The 16,142-nt window shown below is 52.1% G+C and overlaps 9 non-coding genes and 7 pseudogenes across 9 annotated transcripts; all 16 read left to right on the forward strand.

Annotated features, from left to right (window-relative positions):
- Positions 1-139: 139 nt before the first annotated feature.
- On the forward strand, positions 140-258 carry LOC148666993 (5S ribosomal RNA; annotated as a pseudogene).
- Positions 259-793: 535 nt separating this feature from the next.
- On the forward strand, positions 794-912 carry LOC148666994 (5S ribosomal RNA). Its single transcript, XR_015938562.1, has one exon. It is a non-coding gene; the product is annotated as a 5S ribosomal RNA (ribosomal RNA).
- Positions 913-1,449: 537 nt separating this feature from the next.
- On the forward strand, positions 1,450-1,568 carry LOC148666995 (5S ribosomal RNA). The gene has a single exon (XR_015938454.1). It is a non-coding gene; the product is annotated as a 5S ribosomal RNA (ribosomal RNA).
- A 537-nt stretch (positions 1,569-2,105) lies between these two features.
- On the forward strand, positions 2,106-2,224 carry LOC148666996 (5S ribosomal RNA). The gene has a single exon (XR_015937195.1). It is a non-coding gene; the product is annotated as a 5S ribosomal RNA (ribosomal RNA).
- Positions 2,225-2,761: 537 nt separating this feature from the next.
- On the forward strand, positions 2,762-2,880 carry LOC148666997 (5S ribosomal RNA; annotated as a pseudogene).
- A 537-nt stretch (positions 2,881-3,417) lies between these two features.
- Positions 3,418-3,536, forward strand: LOC148666998 (5S ribosomal RNA). Its single transcript, XR_015937345.1, has one exon. It is a non-coding gene; the product is annotated as a 5S ribosomal RNA (ribosomal RNA).
- Positions 3,537-4,073: 537 nt separating this feature from the next.
- Positions 4,074-4,192, forward strand: LOC148666999 (5S ribosomal RNA). The gene has a single exon (XR_015938099.1). It is a non-coding gene; the product is annotated as a 5S ribosomal RNA (ribosomal RNA).
- Positions 4,193-4,729: 537 nt separating this feature from the next.
- Positions 4,730-4,848, forward strand: LOC148667000 (5S ribosomal RNA). The gene has a single exon (XR_015938347.1). It is a non-coding gene; the product is annotated as a 5S ribosomal RNA (ribosomal RNA).
- A 537-nt stretch (positions 4,849-5,385) lies between these two features.
- Positions 5,386-5,504, forward strand: LOC148667001 (5S ribosomal RNA). The gene has a single exon (XR_015937346.1). It is a non-coding gene; the product is annotated as a 5S ribosomal RNA (ribosomal RNA).
- Positions 5,505-6,041: 537 nt separating this feature from the next.
- Positions 6,042-6,160, forward strand: LOC148667002 (5S ribosomal RNA; annotated as a pseudogene).
- A 537-nt stretch (positions 6,161-6,697) lies between these two features.
- On the forward strand, positions 6,698-6,816 carry LOC148667003 (5S ribosomal RNA; annotated as a pseudogene).
- Positions 6,817-7,353: 537 nt separating this feature from the next.
- On the forward strand, positions 7,354-7,472 carry LOC148667004 (5S ribosomal RNA). Its single transcript, XR_015938190.1, has one exon. It is a non-coding gene; the product is annotated as a 5S ribosomal RNA (ribosomal RNA).
- Positions 7,473-8,009: 537 nt separating this feature from the next.
- Positions 8,010-8,128, forward strand: LOC148667005 (5S ribosomal RNA). The gene has a single exon (XR_015937348.1). It is a non-coding gene; the product is annotated as a 5S ribosomal RNA (ribosomal RNA).
- Positions 8,129-8,665: 537 nt separating this feature from the next.
- Positions 8,666-8,785, forward strand: LOC148667006 (5S ribosomal RNA; annotated as a pseudogene).
- A 537-nt stretch (positions 8,786-9,322) lies between these two features.
- Positions 9,323-9,441, forward strand: LOC148667007 (5S ribosomal RNA; annotated as a pseudogene).
- Positions 9,442-9,975: 534 nt separating this feature from the next.
- On the forward strand, positions 9,976-10,094 carry LOC148667008 (5S ribosomal RNA; annotated as a pseudogene).
- The last annotated feature ends 6,048 nt before the right edge of the window (positions 10,095-16,142 follow it).

Consider the following 16,142-nt stretch of genomic DNA (forward strand, 5'->3'; position numbering starts at 1 on the left):
TGAAATAGAGCGGGGACGAAGGCAGTGAAGAGAGAGAACGTGGGAAGAAGAGAAAAACGCAAGGGAAAAAAAGCAGCGTCGTAAAAGAGGTGACGGAGCTGTCCTCTCAATAAGAAGGGTGCCAGCGAGCCTTGCTCTCGCTTAGGGCCACACCCCCTTGAGCACGCCTGATCTCGTCTGATCTCGGAAGCTAAACAGGGATGGGCCTGGTTAGTACTTGGATGGGAGACCGCCTGGGAATACCAGGTGCTGTAAGCTTTTAAGCGCAGGAGGCGCCCTATCCCCGCTCGCTCGCTCATTCCCCTGTTCACACGTGCAGTGCGGCTTGTCCGTCTGTTTTTGTCAGCTTTGGCGAGACACGGGTGCTTGTGTATTAGCGTGAGCGTTTTTTATTCTGATCAGGAACAGTTTTACAAGTCCGCAAAGGATCGAGGAAAGGTTTATCGCCAGCTGAAAAGAGACACAGCGCTTCGGCTGTGGAGATTTGTTCGGCTGGCGTTCGGAGAGTCGCGTTTTTCAGAATTGTATTGAGATCGTTTTCCACAGAGCTCAGATGTCAAAGCACAGCAGCAGCTCTCCACAGTGATCCTCTATAGCGCCCTTTCTCCCGCAGCTCCGTCCTCATTGGAAGGAAGTAAAAGTGAAAGGCTGAAGTGAAATAGAGCGGGGACGAAGGCAGTGAAGAGAGAGAACGTGGGAAGAAGAGAAAAACGCAAGGGAAAAAAAGCAGCGTCGTAAAAGAGGTGACGGAGCTGTCCTCTCAATAAGAAGGGTGCCAGCGAGCTTTGATCTCGCTTATGGCCACACCCCCTTGAGCACGCCTGATCTCGTCTGATCTCGGAAGCTAAACAGGGATGGGCCTGGTTAGTACTTGGATGGGAGACCGCCTGGGAATCCCAGGTGCTGTAAGCTTTTAAGCGCAGGAGGCGCCCTATCCCCGCTCGCTCGCTCATTCCCCTGTTCACACGTGCAGTGCGGCTTGTCCGTCTGTTTATTTGTCAGCTTTGGCGAGACACGGGTGCTTGTGTATTAGCGTGAGCGTTTTTTATTCTGATCAGGAACAGTTTAACAAGTCCGCAAAGGATCGAGGAAAGGTTTATCGCCAGCTGAAAAGAGACACAGCGCTTCGGCTGTGGAGACTTGTTCGGCTGGCGTTCGGGGAATCGCGTTTTTCAGAATTGTATTGAGATCGTTTTCCACAGAGCTCAGATGTCAAAGCACAGCAGCAGCTCTCCACAGCGATCCTCTATAGCGCCCTTTCTCCCGCAGCTCCGTCCTCATTGGAAGGAAGCAAGAGTGAAAGGCTGAAGTGAAATAGAGCGGGGACGAAGGCAGTGAAGAGAGAGAACGTGGGAAGAAGAGAAAAACGCAAGGGAAAAAAAGCAGCGTTGTAAAAGAGGTGACGGAGCTGTCCTCTCAATAAGAAGGGTGCCAGCGAGCCTTGCTCTTGCTTGCGGCCACACCCCCTTGAGCACGCCTGATCTCGTCTGATCTCGGAAGCTAAACAGGGATGGGCCTGGTTAGTACTTGGATGGGAGACCGCCTGGGAATACCAGGTGCTGTAAGCTTTTAAGCGCAGGAGGCGCCCTATCCCCGCTCGCTCGCTCATTCCCCTGTTCACACGTGCAGTGCGGCTTGTCCGTCTGTTTATTTGTCAGCTTTGGCGAGACACGGGTGCTTGTGTATTAGCGTGAGCGTTTTTTATTCTGATCAGGAACAGTTTTACAAGTCCGCAAAGGATCGAGGAAAGGTTTATTGCCAGCTGAAAAGAGACACAGCGCTTCGGCTGTGGAGACTTGTTCGGCTGGCGTTCGGAGAGTCGCGTTTTTCAGAATTGTATTGAGATCGTTTTCCACAGAGCTCAGATGTCAAAGCACAGCAGCAGCTCTCCACAGCGATCCTCTATAGCGCCCTTTCTCCCGCAGCTCCGTCCTCATTGGAAGGAAGCAAGAGTGAAAGGATGAAGTGAAATAGAGCGGGGACGAAGACAGTGAAGAGAGAGAACGTGGGAAGAAGAGAAAAACGCAAGGGAAAAAAAGCAGCGTCGTAAAAGAGGTGACGGAGCTGTCCTCTCAATAAGAAGGGTGCCAGCGAGCCTTGCTCTCGCTTATGGCCACACCCCCTTGAGCACGCCTGATCTCGTCTGATCTCAGAAGCTAAACAGGGATGGGCCTGGTTAGTACTTGGATGGGAGACCGCCTGGGAATACCAGGTGCTGTAAGCTTTTAAGCGCAGGAGGCGCCCTATCCCCGCTCGCTCGCTCATTCCCCTGTTCACACGTGCAGTGCGGCTTGTCCGTCTGTTTATTTGTCAGCTTTGGCGAGACACGGGTGCTTGTGTATTAGCGTGAGCGTTTTTTATTCTGATCAGGAACAGTTTAACAAGTCCGCAAAGGATCGAGGAAAGGTTTATCGCCAGCTGAAAAGAGACACAGCGCTTCGGCTGTGGAGACTTGTTCGGCTGGCGTTCGGAGAGTCGCGTTTTTCAGAATTGTATTGAGATCGTTTTCCACAGAGCTCAGATGTCAAAGAACAGCAGCAGCTCTCCACAGCGATCCTCTATAGCGCCCTTTCTCCCGCAGCTCCGTCCTCATTGGAAGGAAGCAAGAGTGAAAGGCTGAAGTGAAATAGAGCGGGGACGAAGGCAGTGAAGAGAGAGAACGTGGGAAGAAGAGAAAAACGCAAGGGAAAAAAAGCAGCGTCGTAAAAGAGGTGACGGAGCTGTCCTCTCAATAAGAAGGGTGCCAGCGAGCCTTGCTCTCGCTTAGGGCCACACCCCCTTGAGCACGCCTGATCTCGTCTGATCTCGGAAGCTAAACAGGGATGGGCCTGGTTAGTGCTTGGATGGGAGACCGCCTGGGAATACCAGGTGCTGTAAGCTTTTAAGCGCAGGAGGCGCCCTATCCCCGCTCGCTGGCTCATTCCCCTGTTCACACGTGCAGTGCGGCTTGTCCGTCTGTTTATTTGTCAGCTTTGGCGAGACACGGGTGCTTGTGTATTAGCGTGAGCGTTTTTTATTCTGATCAGGAACAGTTTAACAAGTCCGCAAAGGATCGAGGAAAGGTTTATCGCCAGCTGAAAAGAGACACAGCGCTTCGGCTGTGGAGACTTGTTCGGCTGGCGTTCGGAGAGTCGCGTTTTTCAGAATTGTATTGAGATCGTTTTCCACAGAGCTCAGATGTCAAAGCACAGCAGCAGCTCTCCACAGCGATCCTCTATAGCGCCCTTTCTCCCGCAGCTCCGTCCTCATTGGAAGGAAGCAAAAGTGAAAGGCTGAAGTGAAATAGAGCGGGGACGAAGGCAGTGAAGAGAGAGAACGTGGGAAGAAGAGAAAAACGCAAGGGAAAAAAAGCAGCGTCGTAAAAGAGGTGACGGAGCTGTCCTCTCAATAAGAAGGGTGCCAGCGAGCATTGCTCTTGCTTACGGCCACACCCCCTTGAGCACGCCTGATCTCGTCTGATCTCGGAAGCTAAACAGGGATGGGCCTGGTTAGTACTTGGATGGGAGACCGCCTGGGAATACCAGGTGCTGTAAGCTTTTAAGCGCAGGAGGCGCCCTATCCCCGCTCGCTCGCTCATTCCCCTGTTCACACGTGCAGTGCGGCTTGTCCGTCTGTTTATTTGTCAGCTTTGGCGAGACACGGGTGCTTGTGTATTAGCGTGAGCGTTTTTTATTCTGATCAGGAACAGTTTAACAAGTCCGCAAAGGATCGAGGAAAGGTTTATCGCCAGCTGAAAAGAGACACAGCGCTTCGGCTGTGGAGACTTGTTCGGCTGGCGTTCGGAGAGTCGCGTTTTTCAGAATTGTATTGAGATCGTTTTCCACAGAGCTCAGATATCAAAGCACAGCAGCAGCTCTCCACAGCGATCCTCTATAGCGCCCTTTCTCCCGCAGCTCCGTCCTCATTGGAAGGAAGCAAGAGTGAAAGGCTGAAGTGAAATAGAGCGGGGACGAAGGCAGTGAAGAGAGAGAACGTGGGAAGAAGAGAAAAACGCAAGGGAAAAAAAGCAGCGTCGTAAAAGAGGTGACGGAGCTGTCCTCTCAATAAGAAGGGTGCCAGCGAGCCTTGCTCTTGCTTACGGCCACACCCCCTTGAGCACGCCTGATCTCGTTTGATCTCGGAAGCTAAACAGGGATGGGCCTGGTTAGTACTTGGATGGGAGACCGCCTGGGAATACCAGGTGCTGTAAGCTTTTAAGCGCAGGAGGCGCCCTATCCCCGCTCGCTCGCTCATTCCCCTGTTCACACGTGCAGTGCGGCTTGTCCGTCTGTTTATTTGTCAGCTTTGGCGAGACACGGGTGCTTGTGTATTAGCGTGAGCGTTTTTTATTCTGATCAGGAACAGTTTTACAAGTCCGCAAAGGATCGAGGAAAGGTTTATCGCCAGCTGAAAAGAGACACAGCGCTTCGGCTGTGGAGACTTGTTCGGCTGGCGTTCGGAGAGTCGCGTTTTTCAGAATTGTATTGAGATCGTTTTCCACAGAGCTCAGATGTCAAAGCACAGCAGCAGCTCTCCACAGCGATCCTCTATAGCGCCCTTTCTCCCGCAGCTCCGTCCTCATTGGAAGGAAGCAAGAGTGAAAGGCTGAAGTGAAATAGAGCGGGGACGAAGGCAGTGAAGAGAGAGAACGTGGGAAGAAGAGAAAAACGCAAGGGAAAAAAAGCAGCGTCGTAAAAGAGGTGACGGAGCTGTCCTCTCAATAAGAAGGGTGCCAGCGAGCCTTGCGCTCGCTTACGGCCACACCCCCTTGAGCACGCCTGATCTCGTCTGATCTCGGAAGCTAAACAGGGATGGGCCTGGTTAGTACTTGGCTGGGAGACCGCCTGGGAATACCAGGTGCTGTAAGCTTTTAAGCGCAGGAGGCGCCCTATCCCCGCTCGCTCGCTCATTCCCCTGTTCACACGTGCAGTGCGGCTTGTCCGTCTGTTTATTTGTCAGCTTTGGCGAGACACGGGTGCTTGTGTATTAGCGTGAGCGTTTTTTATTCTGATCAGGAACAGTTTTACAAGTCCGCAAAGGATCGAGGAAAGGTTTATCGCCAGCTGAAAAGAGACACAGCGCTTCGGCTGTGGAGACTTGTTCGGCTGGCGTTCGGAGAGTCGCGTTTTTCAGAATTGTATTGAGATCGTTTTCCACAGAGCTCAGATGTCAAAGCACAGCAGCAGCTCTCCACAGCGATCCTCTATAGCGCCCTTTCTCCCGCAGCTCCGTCCTCATTGGAAGGAAGCAAGAGTGAAAGGCTGAAGTGAAATAGAGCGGGGACGAAGGCAGTGAAGAGAGAGAACGTGGGAAGAAGAGAAAAACGCAAGGGAAAAAAAGCAGCGTCGTAAAAGAGGTGACGGAGCTGTCCTCTCAATAAGAAGGGTGCCAGCGAGCCTTGCTCTCGCTTACGGCCACACCCCCTTGAGCACGCCTGATCTCGTCTGATCTCGGAAGCTAAACAGGGATGGGCCTGGTTAGTACTTGGATGGGAGACCGCCTGGGAATACCAGGTGCTGTAAGCTTTTAAGCGCAGGAGGCGCCCTATCCCCGCTCGCTCGCTCATTCCCCTGTTCACACGTGCAGTGCGGCTTGTCCGTCTGTTTATTTGTCAGCTTTGGCGAGACACGGGTGTTTGTGTATTAGCGTGAGCGTTTTTTATTCTGATCATGAACAGTTTAACAAGTCCGCAAAGGATCGAGGAAAGGTTTATCGCCAGCTGAAAAGAGACACAGCGCTTCGGCTGTGGAGACTTGTTCGGCTGGCGTTCGGAGAGTCGCGTTTTTCAGAATTGTATTGAGATCGTTTTCCACAGAGCTCAGATGTCAAAGCACAGCAGCAGCTCTCCACAGCGATCCTCTATAGCGCCCTTTCTCCCGCAGCTCCGTCCTCATTGGAAGGAAGCAAGAGTGAAAGGCTGAAGTGAAATAGAGCGGGGACGAAGGCAGTGAAGAGAGAGAACGTGGGAAGAAGAGAAAAACGCAAGGGAAAAAAAGCAGCGTCGTAAAAGAGGTGACGGAGCTGTCCTCTCAATAAGAAGGGTGCCAGCGAGCCTTGCGCTCGCTTACGGCCACACCCCCTTGAGCACGCCTGATCTCGTCTGATCTCGGAAGCTTAACAGGGATGGGCCTGGTTAGTACTTGGCTGGGAGACCGCCTGGGAATACCAGGTGCTGTAAGCTTTTAAGCGCAGGAGGCGCCCTATCCCCGCTCGCTCGCTCATTCCCCTGTTCACACGTGCAGTGCGGCTTGTCCGTCTGTTTATTTGTCAGCTTTGGCGAGACACGGGTGCTTGTGTATTAGCGTGAGCGTTTTTTATTCTGATCAGGAACAGTTTTACAAGTCCGCAAAGGATCGAGGAAAGGTTTATCGCCAGCTGAAAAGAGACACAGCGCTTCGGCTGTGGAGACTTGTTCGGCTGGCGTTCGGAGAGTCGCGTTTTTCAGAATTGTATTGAGATCGTTTTCCACAGAGCTCAGATGTCAAAGCACAGCAGCAGCTCTCCACAGCGATCCTCTATAGCGCCCTTTCTCCCGCAGCTCCGTCCTCATTGGAAGGAAGCAAGAGTGAAAGGCTGAAGTGAAATAGAGCGGGGACGAAGGCAGTGAAGAGAGAGAACGTGGGAAGAAGAGAAAAACGCAAGGGAAAAAAAGCAGCATCGTAAAAGAGGTGACGGAGCTGTCCTCTCAATAAGAAGGGTGCCAGCGAGCCTTGTTCTCGCTTACGGCCACACCCCCTTGAGCACGCCTGATCTCGTCTGATCTCCGAAGCTAGACAGGGATGGGCCTGGTTAGTACTTGGATGGGAGACCGCCTGGGAATGCCAGGTGCTGTAAGCTTTTAAGCGCAGGAGGCGCCCTATCCCCGCTCGCTCGCTCATTCCCCTGTTCACACGTGCAGTGCGGCTTGTCCGTCTGTTTATTTGTCAGCTTTGGCGAGACACGGGTGCTTGTGTATTAGCGTGAGCGTTTTTTATTCTGATCAGGAACAGTTTTACAAGTCCGCAAAGGATCGAGGAAAGGTTTATCGCCAGCTGAAAAGAGACACAGCGCTTCGGCTGTGGAGACTTGTTCGGCTGGCGTTCGGAGAGTCGCGTTTTTCAGAATTGTATTGAGATCGTTTTCCACAGAGCTCAGATGTCAAAGCACAGCAGCAGCTCTCCACAGCGATCCTCTATAGCGCCCTTTCTCCCGCAGCTCCGTCCTCATTGGAAGGAAGCAAGAGTGAAAGGCTGAAGTGAAATAGAGCGGGGACGAAGGCAGTGAAGAGAGAGAACGTGGGAAGAAGAGAAAAACGCAAGGGAAAAAAAGCAGCGTCGTAAAAGAGGTGACGGAGCTGTCCTCTCAATAAGAAGGGTGCCAGCGAGCCTTGCTCTCGCTTATGGCCACACCCCCTTGAGCACGCCTGATCTCGTCTGATCTCGGAAGCTAAACAGGGATGGGCCTGGTTAGTACTTGGATGGGAGACCGCCTGGGAATACCAGGTGCTGTAAGCTTTTAAGCGCAGGAGGCGCCCTATCCCCGCTCGCTCGCTCATTCCCCTGTTCACACGTGCAGTGCGGCTTGTCCGTCTGTTTATTTGTCAGCTTTGGCGAGACACGGGTGCTTGTGTATTAGCGTGAGCGTTTTTTATTCTGATCAGGAACAGTTTTACAAGTCCGCAAAGGATCGAGGAAAGGTTTATCGCCAGCTGAAAAGAGACACAGCGCTTCGGCTGTGGAGACTTGTTCGGCTGGCGTTCGGAGAGTCGCGTTTTTCAGAATTGTATTGAGATCGTTTTCCACAGAGCTCAGATGTCAAAGCACAGCAGCAGCTCTCCACAGCGATCCTCTATAGCGCCCTTTCTCCCGCAGCTCCGTCCTCATTGGAAGGAAGCAAGAGTGAAAGGCTGAAGTGAAATAGAGCGGGGACGAAGGCAGTGAAGAGAGAGAACGTGGGAAGAAGAGAAAAACGCAAGGGAAAAAAAGCAGCGTCGTAAAAGAGGTGACGGAGCTGTCCTCTCAATAAGAAGGGTGCCAGCGAGCCTTGCTCTCGCTTACGGCCACACCCCCTTGAGCACGCCTGATCTCGTCTGATCTCGGAAGCTAAACAGGGATGGGCCTGGTTAGTACTTGGATGGGAGACCGCCTGGGAATACCAGGTGCTGTAAGCTTTTAAGCGCAGGAGGCGCCCTATCCCCGCTCGCTCGCTCATTCCCCTGTTCACACGTGCAGTGCGGCTTGTCCGTCTGTTTATTTGTCAGCTTTGGCGAGACACGGGTGCTTGTGTATTAGCGTGAGCGTTTTTTATTCTGATCAGGAACAGTTTTACAAGTCCGCAAAGGATCGAGGAAAGGTTTATCGCCAGCTGAAAAGAGACACAGCGCTTCGGCTGTGGAGACTTGTTCGGCTGGCGTTCGGAGAGTCGCGTTTTTCAGAATTGTATTGAGATCGTTTTCCACAGAGCTCAGATGTCAAAGCACAGCAGCAGCTCTCCACAGCGATCCTCTATAGCGCCCTTTCTCCCGCAGCTCCGTCCTCATTGGAAGGAAGCAAGAGTGAAAGGCTGAAGTGAAATAGAGCGGGGACAAAGGCAGTGAAGAGAGAGAACGTGGGAAGAAGAGAAAAACGCAAGAGAAAAAAATCAGCGTCGTAAAAGAGGTGACGGAGCTGTCCTCTCAATAAGAAGGGTGCCAGCGAGCCTTGCTCTCGCTTACGGCCACACCCCCCTTGAGCATGCCTGATCTCGTCTGATCTCGGAAGCTAAACAGGGATGGGCCTGGTTAGTACTTGGATGGGAGACCGCCTGGGAATACCAGGTGCTGTAAGCTTTTAAGCGCAGGAGGCGCCCTATCCCCGCTCGCTCGCTCATTCCCCTGTTCACACGTGCAGTGCGGCTTGTCCGTCTGTTTATTTGTCAGCTTTGGCGAGACACGTGTGCTTGTGTATTAGCGTGAGCGTTTTTTATTCTGATCAGGAACAGTTTAACAAGTCCGCAAAGAATCGAGGAAAGGTTTATCGCCAGCTGAAAAGAGACACAGCGCTTCGGCTGTGGAGACTTGTTCGGCTGGCGTTCGGAGAGTCGCGTTTTTCAGAATTGTATTGAGATCGTTTTCCACAGAGCTCAGATGTCAAAGCACAGCATCAGCTCTCCACAGCGATCCTCTATAGCGCCCTTTCTCCCGCAGCTCCGTCCTCATTGGAAGGAAGCAAGAGTGAAAGGCTGAAGTGAAATAGAGCGGGGACGAAGGCAGTGAAGAGAGAGAACGTGGGAAGAAGAGAAAAACGCAAGGGAAAAAAAGCAGCGTCGTAAAAGAGGTGACGGAGCTGTCCTCTCAATAAGAAGGGTGCCAGCGAGCCTTGCGCTCGCTTACGGCCACACCCCCTTGAGCACGCCTGATCTTGTCTGATCTCGGAAGCTAAACAGGGATGGGCCTGGTTAGTACTTGGATGGGAGACCGCCTGGGAATACCAGGTGCTGTAAGCTTTTAAGCGCAGGAGGCGCCCTATCCCCGCTCGCTCGCTCATTCCCCTGTTCACACGTGCAGTGCGGCTTGTCCGTCTGTTTATTTGTCAGCTTTGGCGAGACACGGGTGCTTGTGTATTAGCGTGAGCGTTTTTTATTCTGATCAGGAACAGTTTAACAAGTCCGCAAAGGATCGAGGAAAGGTTTATCGCCAGCTGAAAAGAGACACAGCGCTTCGGCTGTGGAGACTTGTTCGGCTGGCGTTCGGAGAGTCGCGTTTTTCAGAATTGTATTGAGATCGTTTTCCACAGAGCTCAGATGTCAAAGCACAGCAGCAGCTCTCCACAGCGATCCTCTATAGCGCCCTTTCTCCCGCAGCTCCGTCCTCATTGGAAGGAAGCAAGAGTGAAAGGCTGAAGTGAAATAGAGCGGGGACGAAGGCAGTGAAGAGAGAGAACGTGGGAAGAGAAAAACGCAAGGCAAAAAAAGCAGCGTCGTAAAAGAGGTGACGGAGCTGTCCTCTCAATAAGAAGGGTGCCAGCGAGCCTTGCTCTCGCTTACGGCCACACCCCCTTGAGCACGCCTGATCTCGTCTGATGTCGGAAGCTAAACAGGGATGGACCTGGTTAGTACTTGGATGGGAGACCGCCTGGGAATACCAGGTGCTGTAAGCTTTTAAGCGCAGGAGGCGCCCTATCCCCGCGCGCTCGCTCATTCCCCTGTTCACACGTGCAGTGCGGCTTGTCCGTCTGTTTATTTGTCAGCTTTGGCGAGACACGGGTGCTTGTGTATTAGCGTGAGCGTTTTTTATTCTGATCATGAACAGTTTAACAAGTCCGCAAAGGATCGAGGAAAGGTTTATCGCCAGCTGAAAAGAGACACAGCGCTTCGGCTGTGGAGACTTTATTAATAAGGCCCCTCAGTAGTTGAGATCTGTTATTCCCATCTAGAAACATGCAATCAGCATGTTATTGCTGAAGCAATAGTCACAACATTATTCCACACCTGGGTGAGATGCGGGTTATGATGACAGTCATGCTTTCTACACCTTATACTGAGCTCAGAAATGGACCAAGCGGACATCTCACGAGCAGATCCCTCCGCGTATAAGAAAGGCAACTTGTCTCAGCAAAAATACAAAAAGGCAAAAACCCCACACTTGGAATGCAAACCTACCCTAAAAAGGAAACACGGTTTTAAAACGAACTTGATTTTCCCCTGGAGAAACCTTTTTATGGACACACATCGCATCTATTACACATGTAGAACTAAATATAAAGATAAAACTTAATATAAGAAGTCATGACATATCACACATGACGAAGTCTGGTCCAGAATAAACAGTTTACACTGACCCACCTTTATTTACCCTGGTCACTCACTTCTATTAACTGTTTAACTGGGTAACAAATTAATATTTGTTTCAATTTGGGATCTACACCTGGGAGCCCTGAAATGTTGGCCAGAGGGGAGAAGCTGATATTCAGACGTGAGAATATATTAAAATAAAGGATTTGATGTTGTTTTTCACCTGTCTAATCAAAGCTTGTTCAAAAATTATCTGATTATAGGACACACGAGTTTATAATCATACTCATTCCACTTTTTAACCCCGTATATATGCACAATATGAAACGTATATACACTAAATCTCACGTGTGACTCCCATAATATACATTTCTTTACGAAAATTAGGAACACTTACTACAATTATCAACCCCCCATGACGAGGCAATATTTCATACCTTTGTTTCTTTGTGGGTTCAAAGTTCTGTCCTGTCGTTTCACACGTAATGTTTTGGTAGTTATCTCAATTTTCCTTTGCAATTATCTCCAAGATCATCATCAACTTTTTGTAAAACGCTATGCACAACTGATATTTAAAGAAAGTCCTGTACCAAAACGTCTTCGTAGGGAAAGACAACTTTTTTTCCTTACGTTAGTCGCTACACGGTTACTCAAAAAATCCATTCACCGCCTTTAAAAAAAAAGTTTCGTTTTTTATTGTGGTTCACTGACATTTCTGTCACAATTCTGAGGGACCCCAAATAAAATTCACTTGCCGGTATAAAGACGCCGGCGAGGATAAGACAGGTATCGAACCACCTGCGTATCTAGCGGACGTTTAAAATAAAAAAAATGGCGTGTAATGTTGCGAAGGGCTACTGTTTTTTTTATAGTTTGTCGATTGTAAGGGACGTGGGCCGCGACAGAAATACTGGACGGGGTGGGAAAAGGTTTATTGATGGTTTATTGTACCGCAACGGTCACAATTGACTCACCAGCAAAGATGGCGCCGAGGCCACATCGGCTCCCTCCCGCCCTGCCTCGCACCGAAGCTCGAGCTGCGGAGCGCGACGCCAAACCGCCAGTCCACGGGCGCGGGCGCCGGACATAGACGTCATAAACCCTTCCGAGGCGCAGGAATTATAGATCACTGTAGTTTCTTCTGGACCCGGGTTAGGGACAGTGTGCCCTCCGTGAGAGTCTTCTGAGGAAGCCAGTGTCTCATGGGTGTCCAGGCTTGGTACCATCTGTCCATCACAGGACACACAGACACACACACTCACACACCCTGGACAGGACACCAGTCCATCACAGGACACACACACACTCACTCACACACCCTGGACAGGACACCAGTCCATCACAGGACATACACACACCCTAGATAGGACACCAGTCACTCACAGGATACACACACACACTCACACACCCTGAACAGGACACCAGTCCCTCACAGGACACACACACAACCTGGATAGGACACCAGTCCCTCACAGGACACTCAGACACACACACTCACACACCCTGGACAGGAACCAGTCCATCACATGACAAACACACATTCACTCACACACCCTGGACAGGACAGCACTCCATCATAGGACACACACACACCAGGGCCAGTTTTCCCAGAAGCCAATTAGCCCAAAAGCCTGTCTTTGGACCCGAAGAACACAGGGAGAACATGCAGACTCCACACAGACAGCCCCCCCCCCCCCCCCCGGGTCCAGACCCGAGCCCGGAGCCCCCCCGCGCTGAACCCCTCCGTACAGACGGCCGCACACAGCTCCGTTGTTCCCGATTCCCGAGGTGATCTGTTAAAAGAAGCCGGTGTGTTGCCTCCAGGTGACATTTCCTACTGGAGTCAGGACAGGAGGCTCTTCTGTACACAGAAGGGGATGGGGGTGGGGAACAAGCCGCCCAGCCCTGTGGTTGAAGCCGATACCCCAGCTTCTCTCCAGACACAGCTGGGTGAGCTCCTCCAGTCAGTACAGGGGGCTCTACTGTACACAGAGGGTGGCGGGGGTGTGGAACAACTCCTTTGTTCGGGGCCTTGGGGCATTCTTGTTGTGAAAGGCGCTATATAAAAAAAACTGAATTGAAATTGAATCTTACAGGTTTGGGTTTTTCAGAGATCTTGTCAGAGATCTTGTCTGACGTGCCCGTTTCAAAAACGTAACGACACTCCTCACGTCCGAGCGCCGCCGGTCTGTGACGTAACGTATCCTTACACAACCATGACGGTTTCATCATGGACAGCACGAAAGCCCGAAAAGTGGTTGACGTTTTAATTTGGCAACGCCACGATGGATCCCAGTTTTTTTTTTTATTTTGGAGGCCAAAAAGGACAAAAAAGGAAACGTCCGGAGTGGATCGATGGTCATCTCTGCGGTTGTTCTGATGTTCTGAAAAAACAAAACAAAAAAAAAAAACGGCTTGCTTGCCCGGTCGTGTAGTGTTTCCACACCCCACGCAAATCAACTTCTCTTCGCCCCCGGGGGCTCGTCGCCCGCAGCACCCCTCTCACGTGATAGGGGCTTACCCCGGCTGTGACGTACTTACCCTACCCCCTTCCGCCAACGTCATACCGAAGGTCGCGCTTCGGGCCGCGGCGATGCTGACGGACTGTCTTGTAGCGTGAGAAGGGTTTAAATTTCGACTTAAGGAGTTGGCCATCGTTATATTTCGCGAGGTATCATACGGGGGGAAAAAGAACATTTATATTTATCAACCTACTAGTAATACTGGGTGGATGTCACGTTCCCCAAAGTTCAGTGCCTCTTTCTAATAAAGTAGAAACGTGACATTGAACTCCGTTCGAAACAGGAGAAATCACCAGGACACGATACAACTGACGTCCGGAAAAGAAAAAAAGAACTCCTATTCCCATTTGTAATGACCCCGTAGTGTTTTTCCCGGTGTGCGCTCATCTTTCGGAGACCCGTTTCTCTCTGGTGTTTTGCTGTTGGAATAAATGCCGAGGTGACCCTTCTGTGTGGAGTCTGCGTGTTCTCTCCAGCGGGTCGTTTCCTCCACCGCAGGGGCTGGTCAAACCGGGGTCTCCCAATCGTCACAGAAGTGTGTGTCATTTTGGGTGGTGGTGGGGGGGTGCATCGGGGATACTGCGCCCCGAGGGGATAACCTCTCACCTTACTCCGGACGAAGGGAGAAGACCTGTACCTTCACGAGTCCGGGTTGTGAAAACTTCTTCTGGCAGTTCAAAACGTTTCGAAGAGACTACAGCGCTACCCTGTTTTCCATTTCTATCGTGTATTATTATACAGTCATAAGTATCTGTACTGATCACAGATCCCCCTCTCACTACCAGGACTGAAGCCCAGTGCAGCACGAATAATAATAATAATAATTAATCCGTCTGGACTCTCCACTCAGAGCTCTTCCCAGGTCAGGGGGATCCCCTCCAGCCCCCCCAGTGTGCAGCCCCCACGTGGATGATGCTCCAGTCCGCTCAGCACACAGCAGCTCTCAGTGGGGAGGAGAGCAGAGGGATGGAGCCAGTTCAGAGAGGGGGGGTGATAAGGAGGCCATGATGGGTCAAGACCAGGGGGGGAATCAGGCCAGGACACTGGGGTAACACCCCTACTCCTCTCCAGAAACACCCCGGGATTGTTAATGAGCACAGAGAGTCAGGACCTCGGTTTGACGTCTTATCCGAAGGACGGCGCCTGTTTACAGTCCAGTGTCCCCCGTCACTATACTGGGGCATCAGGACCCACACAGACCGCAGGGTGAAAGCGCCCCCTGCTGGCCCCACTCACACCTCTCCCAGCAGCAACCTCAGTTTTTCCCAGGAGTCTCCCCTCCAGGTACTGACCAAGCTTCTACCTGCTGGGCTCCAGTGGGGAGGGGGCTGCTAGCTGGGAGCTGCAGGGTGAGATGGCTGCTGGGCAAACGATGGCTAAAGAGCTTCCTAGGACACCCTGGAGTTCGTGGTCAACTTCCTTCTCTTCAGACGGAGGTGGCTTGAAATCTGTCTCGTTTCAAGGAGTATTGGACACGATGCCCCCCCTGCTTTAGCCCCGCTAACTGGTGGCACGCCGACAACGAGGGCTCTCGGCCTCAATCCATCAACCACAAACTCTCCGGGATGAAAGAGAAAGACAGACTCTGTTCGTTCGTTTCGGGGGGGGAGGGAAAAAACCAAAAGCTTTTTTTAAAAAACATTTTAATGATGCTTAACAAAACAACAAAAATTACAATACAGATTAATGTCAAGGGACACCCCCCCCCCATCTTACGATCATCACAGGACCTTAAAATAATACTTAATAATACAAGGTCATGCAGACGATCTGAGGACTCAGGTGGAGATAATGTGAAAGTTTTCCACAGTCCTGTCTGGGGTCCCTCAGCTTCAGTCCAGACTGGGGTCTGGGGTCCCTCAGCTTCAGTCCAGACTGGGGTCCCTCAGCTTCAGTCCAGACTGGGATCTGGGGTCCCTCAGCTCCGGTCCAGTCCAGTCTGGGGTCCCTCAGCTCCGGTCCAGTCCAGTCTGGGGCCCCTCAGCTCTGGTCCAGTCCAGTATGGGGCCCCTCAGCTCCAGTGCAGTCCAGTCCAGTCTGGTGTCCCTCAGCTCCAGTGCAGCCCAGTCTGGGGTCCCTCAGCTTCGGTCCAGCACAGACTGGGGTCCCTCAGCTTCGGCCCAGCACAGACTGGGGTCCCTCAGCTTCGGTCCAGCACAGTCTGCGGTCCCTCAGCTTCAGTCCAGACTGGTGTCCCTCAGCTTCGGCCCAGCACAGACTGGGGTCCCTCAGCTTTGGTCCAGACTGGGGTCCCTCAGCTCCAGTGCAGTCCATACTGGGGTCCCTCAGCTTCGGTCCAGCACAGACTGGGGTCTCTCAGCTTCGGTCCAGACTGGGGTCCCTCAGCTTCAGTCCAGCACAGTCTGGGGTCCCTTAGCTTTGGTCCAGTCCAGTCTGGGGTCCCTCAGCTTCGGTCCAGCACAGCCTGGGGCCCCTCAGCTCCAGTCCAGTCCAGTCTGGGGCCCCTCAGCTTTGGTCCAGCAAAGTCTGGAGTCCCTCAGCTTCGGTCCAGCACAGACTGGGGTCCCTCAGCTTTGGCCCAGCACAGACTGGGGTCCCTCAGCTTCGGTCCAGCACAGTCTGGGGTCCCTCAGCTCCAGTCCAGTCCAGTCTGGTGTCTCTCAGCTCCGGTCCAGTGCAGTCTGGGGTCCCTCAGCTTCGGTCCAGCACTGTCTGGGGTCCCTTGGCTCCAGTCCAGTCCAGTCTGGTGTCCCTCAGCTCCAGTCCAGTCCAGTCCAGTCCAGTCCTTGGTGGGGAAGGCGACTCCGATCTTAGCTGGCACAGAACCAGGAAAGGAACCTGGAAAGAATATTGTTATTGCAGGTGTGAGGGACACAGACACGGACATCACCATGACATCAAACAGCAAGAGGAGACTCCTCCTTGAATCAC

Source organism: Lepisosteus platostomus, chromosome 5 (genome assembly GCF_059453375.1).
Source record: "Lepisosteus platostomus isolate fLepPlt1 chromosome 5, fLepPlt1.hap1, whole genome shotgun sequence".
Classification (NCBI taxonomy): Eukaryota; Metazoa; Chordata; class Actinopteri; order Semionotiformes; family Lepisosteidae; genus Lepisosteus; species Lepisosteus platostomus.